Genomic DNA, 6,168 nt, shown 5'->3' with positions numbered 1-6,168 from the left:
TTAAAAAGACTCAACCTTTTTATTATTTTATTTTCTAAATCTTATGTTCTTCTAATAAAGACTTCACTAGTGAGGTAATTTCCTGTCAACTACGGCGCTCCGCACATTTGTCTGCAGTTGTTTTATTTTGACCTGGGAGCGGCAGGATTTAGGACTCATTGAGAAGCCAGAAACACAGCCGGTAGGTGGCTCTATGTTCGTCACTGCGACCGTTACCAGCGCTGTTTGCGTCCTACGGTCCTTCAGATTTCTTTGTGTAGTGAAACGTCAGCAAAGCACTTCTCATTCAGGGGCACTGTGTTAGCTAGCAGTTAATAAGCTAGCAGCCATGTCACTAAGTTAGCTGAGTTTGGTAGCTGAGACACATTTAAACACATTAAGATAATTTGTTATTCTGACATATTTGATTTTTCTTTCCTTTTTCATACAATGCTTATCATGGTGTACAGACATTATAATAAAGTATAATCTTTCACATTTATGGGAATGGGGTTGAAGAAGGATTCAGAACTGATGAAAAAGAGTAAGTGTTAGTTAAGTGATATGAGTTGGTTAAAGCAAAGAGAAGTTAACCTTTAGGGTTTGCATGTAGAGAAACGGCAGATCCTTTTGGGAGGAATGTTTTGCTGCACGTCTGAGTTAAAACAAAAGTATTACAGAATTCGTCTCTTCCTTCCGAAAAATTCATGCGAATTTTTGTTCAGATATGTTTCAAGCAGGCCTTCGAACATTGGGATTCTTGTTTTGTACATCTTATGAAATCAGTCTAATATTACCAGAAACCAAATGTGCTCGCCACTTCACTCACTTTGATTTGAAATTAGATTCTTGTTCTCACCATAGTAAAGATGCTGGCAGGTCAAAACTTGGAGTAGCCTTACACCTGTATGGAAGAGCCATAGCTATCACATAATCATAGTTCAATTCATTTTGAACTAAGTAGTTTTCCTGTATTTCACTTTTTTCCTCCAGTGTAGGGTCAAAGCTCCCCCCTTCGAAGTGGTTCAAACAGAGCATGCCCAACACGGTCTACAGTCGTCTTATTCAACTGATGACTTTATTCAAACAGAGGGCTCATTGATACAGGTAAGGCAGCAAACGTTTTGGTGCAAATTTAAAACCTTCACAGTGGAAAGAGATTTATCATGAACTTCCAGTGGAGATTTTAGCATTAGCCCAGTTTCTTTTAATTTTTATGCTTTCCTCTTTTCCTCCTACCTAACAGCTCAAACTTCAACATCCACTATTGTTCACTATATCCACTATCCCTCCTCTGCACATATCCAGACCATCTCAGCCTTCCCTCTCCGTTTGTCACAGGTTCTGTGGCCTCAGAACTGATTACTGTCTACAACACAGATCATCAGTTTCTACCTACCGTTGTGTAGTTTGTTCTCAAAACAACTACAGGAATACAGAGTTGTAACTAAAATAATACATAGCTTTCAAACATAACTCCTACACACCAGAAGTTCCTGGGTGATGCTTAAACACAAAGATAAAGTGACAAGCAGCAGAATCCTCTGGGTTACAGCTGGTGTAAACCAGATTTCTGCTAAAAAGTGAATTGGAGAGATGATTTGTCATAAAATTATCTTGTGAATTTTATCACTCTCTCTCTTCATTCACCACGAGTCTGATGATCAGCAGTCTCCCAAGAACTGCCGATCAATTTGTTGGTAATGTTTGGAGTGATCTGTGCACTACAGTTGTCCCAAAGGACTGAACAACACCGTATTCATTCAGAGTTCAGCAGTTTGAGAACCTTTTTTCATTTTTTAGCAATAACTAAGAAATTTATAATGGTCATTGTTTTTGAATATGAATGTTAACCAAGCAGCTGTTGAAAAATAAGAGAACCAGGGCAGTGGTGTAGTATATGTAAATGTTACAATTTTTAGAGTGATCGTTAGTGATCCCATATGTGTCAGGAGTATCAGAAAGCTGAGACACATTTTTTTCTAAACACTGGGTCTCTGTGGCTTTTAAACCCTAAAACACACTGTGCCAAAAAATGGTCCACCCCAAGGATCAGGTCTCCCGACACAAACAGAGTAATATACTGTATGCTGTTAAGTGCCAGGAGAATTGTGATGATTTATACATCGGGGAAACCAAACAACCCACAGAAGAGCTACCTCGTCAGGCCACTCATCGAATGATAAGGATGTACACATCCTGTACAGGGAGGAATGCTGGTTTGAGTGGGGAGTCAAGGAGGCCATTTACGTGAAAAGGGAAAGACCATCTCTGAATCGAGGAGGGGGCCTAACGGTACATCTGTCACCTTCTTACAATGCTGTGATTGCAGCCATTCCCCAACTCTATGTAAATGGCACTCATAGCCATTGATCAGTTGTCTTCGATCAATGGTCATGAGAATTTGCATATTAATAATCAAGGAACTGACCTCACAGCCCATTGTTAGTGGTGCTAGTTTCAGTTATTGTGCAATTGTACTGTTTTTAAGGTTGGAAACCTGCAGTCAGCTGAGACTGAAGAAGTCACCTGATGATGATGAAACATTTCACTGAAAAGATGAACAGAGTCATCTTGTTGGGATTTCCTTACCTGGAAGATTGAGCGTGCATCAACACACATTACAGTGTTAAAGTTTCAGCAGTTTATGGTGTAGTTAATCAAATCTGCTATTCACAGATTCAAAAGTGTATATTGCCTTTAACATTTACTTTTTATAAAATGATTTATTGTAATATTTGTTGAACTTTAACAGTGCAGTGTGTTATTGGTGGAGGCCAAGGAAATACTGTTGAACTGCAGAAATGTACCGAAGCTGTTAAATTTACCAGGGCTCGATGTGACTCAGGCAGTCGGTCAGTGATGGGGGGGTTCTGATCTTCCTGGCTGATGTGAGGTGAGTATTACGGCATTAACTCATGACTGGAGTTACACGCTGCTGCTGCTGTGGGAATATCGTGTGTTTTGCTGTGAATTCAATTTTATTGTTATCACTTTTGTGTGGAGTGAGGGAACAACATCCAGTGGGAATAGAGAGAGAAATGTGGGATGAAGGAGAGCAGGAATTTAACTTGTGTTAGCGCAGACACACAGAGGTGTGGGCGGATTGTGACCTGCGTGTGTGCTGAAGCAGAAAGCTTTTCTATTTCTGTTCTTGTAAGCGCTGCTCAGGTTCTGGGCTCATTTCTGAACCTAGTCGATCCATTAGCTGCATTCATGCAGGTGCGATGATCTGACGAGAGAGCAGACCGAGGATGGAAGATCTGTGCAGCTCACTGCTGCTGTACGGACGTCTGTGCCGAGTCTAGAGAGAGGAAAGGCGGAGTCTAAACACCGACCACAGCCGTGCTCTTAGTGATGGCGCGGCCACGTGTGCACCAGTTAATGAAAGACACGTTTCCTACTTTATCTTCTGCTTGTCGTTCCATCCTGGCCATTTGAATCCAACCCTGACCTCCGAGGTCAGACAGGTTTTATGGATGATGTAACGATACCTGCTGACTACACACAAAAGACACTGTTACAGTGTCAGAACCTGCCGGCCTTTCAAAAAGCGAGCGTGGCAAAGAGGTCCTACGTGGAGCTGAAGCTCAGCCTGCTGCGCTGAAAGCTCAGAGGACTTCTGACTTTGTGAAAGTGGTAAACACTTTGAGGGTTTGCTGTGAGTGTGAACATGAGGCATCTTGTTATCTCGCTATGGTTCCCTCCTGCTTTCTCGCGTGTGTCATCGAAGGACTATGATATGATGATATGAGAGGAATGGTGTGTGATTGAAATGCAGGATGGTGGAGGGGAGTTGGCTGTGAGGAGATCACTCAGGTGGGTGCTGTGTGGCTTGTAGCTGACCCTGCAGTCCAACCTGGTTTCATGTTTTCTGCTTGTTGACTCGCTGTGAGATGATCTTATGTAATCCATGACTCTGTGGTTGTTTCCCTAAACACGAAGCCCTTCCTGTGTTTGCTTTGTGGCCATTTGGATGATGCTCTGGTATCACACACCTGTGATTTGCCCACAGGTGGGATGTGATGGCATTTAAAGCAAACCTCAGTGAGCTATAAGCAGCGCGTTTAGTAATAAGGCCTCTCTACCTGACCCACTTTCACTCTTGTGTAACCCTGTTGCATACTGACCATGCCCCCTGCTCAAATGGCAGCTTCCTGTTCAGTAGGTGTCTCCAGGAACATGTTTTGACACACACACACACACACACCTGGGATCATCTCAGGTGTTAACCTGTGGAGCTTGCAGAGTGACTAAAACATGAATGAATGAATTCAAACACCCCACTGCAGTGGAAACATGGCTCAGGTCCTGGTATTGATTGATTGGCTGAAATCCCATCTTCACACGGCCGCCATCTTTACTCCATGTTATTTCTCTCAGCATGGGGATATAGTGCTTTAAAAACACTGCAGAGGGGCTCATGTCCACTCGCCGGTCGTATCAATGGCAGCGCTCAAAGGCCGCAGCACGCTCACGTCCTGCAGATGTGTCCTGATGCCACAGAACGGTGTGTATGTGTCTTTACCTTTGACAATGCAGCATCTCACACTGAACGAGTGGGCTGGTTTCCTGTCTGAAGCCACTCGTGCAGGACGCTCAGTGGAAACACGTTTCTGAACATTGCTTTGACAGCGTGTCGTCTGTTTGTGTTTTACCTGCTTGTCAGAGCACATCATGGCGACGCTGTGGGCCGAAAACAGAATGTCACCTTGGCCGTTGCTAATAATCTGCTGGCGTGGACTTACTGGCACTCACAGTTGGCTAAAGCAGGGCTGCTCTGAGCCGACTGTGGAATGACTTAGAGAGTCATAGAAAGACAAAGAACACACTGCTGCTGGATTGGAAGGTCAAAGGTCAAAGAGGGCTGTTGAGTGACCATAAGGAGGCAAAACATTAGACACACAGGTGTGACCAGCAGGCAGACCAGGGCGACTCCTCTGGCTGATTAAACTGGCTGATTGATTGAGCCTACTGATCAGCTGACCTCTAAGTCACTGCTCACTGGTCTGATGATGGTCCTGTTAGAGCCACGGAGGAGCGTTTCGGGAGGAGCTACCTGTGATTGTCTGGTAAATGGTAGCGTCTCGCTACGAGCCTCGTTCCAACTCAAGTTATACTGACTTCGACTTGCAGCTTGGAGTAGAGGGGAATTGAACCATCAGCCTTCTGACTGGTAGTTGATCCGCTCTTCCTCCAGAGCAGCGTGCTCTGGAGGAAGAGCACACTGCCGAGTTTGACACAAACTCGGCATAAAATGATCTCACTGAGATGACATTGTGATGGCTCCGCCCATGTGGAAGCATCTACTGACACTAACATCCACAGCTGTGGAAATCTTGTCTCAATCACTTTATCCTTCACCTTTCATGACATAATGTCTCAAGTTGCATTTATTCTTTTCACACACTTGTTTTTGGGTGTTTGTGCGACGTTTGCAGTGATTGCAGAGCAGAAGCAGAACCACCAACCTTCCAACAGGTTGACAGCCCGCTCTTCCACCAGACCCACAGAGTTTAAATGATCTGCAGCTGTGTGTGAATACTTGTGGACAGGTTTGTTTCCTCAGCGATATATGATGCCAAAGGATCAATCCTAACTTTTCTTTAAATGTTCCTTAATTATCAAATCCACATTTAAATCAGAGTGATCTCTGAGCTATAACATTTCCTTGAGTGCTGGTGAGAAGGTTGTTGTCAGAAAATTATTAATGGTGTGCAGATGCATCAGTCCATTAAGAGTTTCTTTCCACGGAGGTGACACCAAGTTTCCACTCGGTAACGCTCGGCTCTCAGGCCTGTCTGACTCAGGGCTGCCTTTAAAGGAGCACCGAGCCTGGGCTGGATCCGCACGCCAGCGTGACTGCGGTGCGTGATCCTGACATGCAGCATTGATGTGAGGCCTCAGCAGAAATAAGAAATGGTGACAGGTAACTCAGCGTTACCAGCATGCATGTTTTTACTTACTGTTCATGTACTGCTTCTACACGATCAATCCATACTGATGATTGTAGTCTCTGATGGTTCTGCAGAGAGCCACAGAGATCTGCTCAGAACAGCAGCACAGTAACCTGCACTCTTTGTAACATGAATGGCTATGGAATAACTACAGAAACACAAAACCTTATATTCTCGGTTAATCTGATAAAAAATCTGTAAATGAAAGTGGTGTCGGTGTGAAGCCATCTCC

This window comes from Rhamphochromis longiceps, linkage group LG2, assembly GCF_057381845.1.
Source record: "Rhamphochromis longiceps isolate RC_006_pf linkage group LG2, R_longiceps_female_GT1.1, whole genome shotgun sequence".
NCBI classification, from domain to species: domain Eukaryota; kingdom Metazoa; phylum Chordata; class Actinopteri; order Cichliformes; family Cichlidae; genus Rhamphochromis; species Rhamphochromis longiceps.
Note: the sequence above shows the minus strand (reverse complement) of the source record.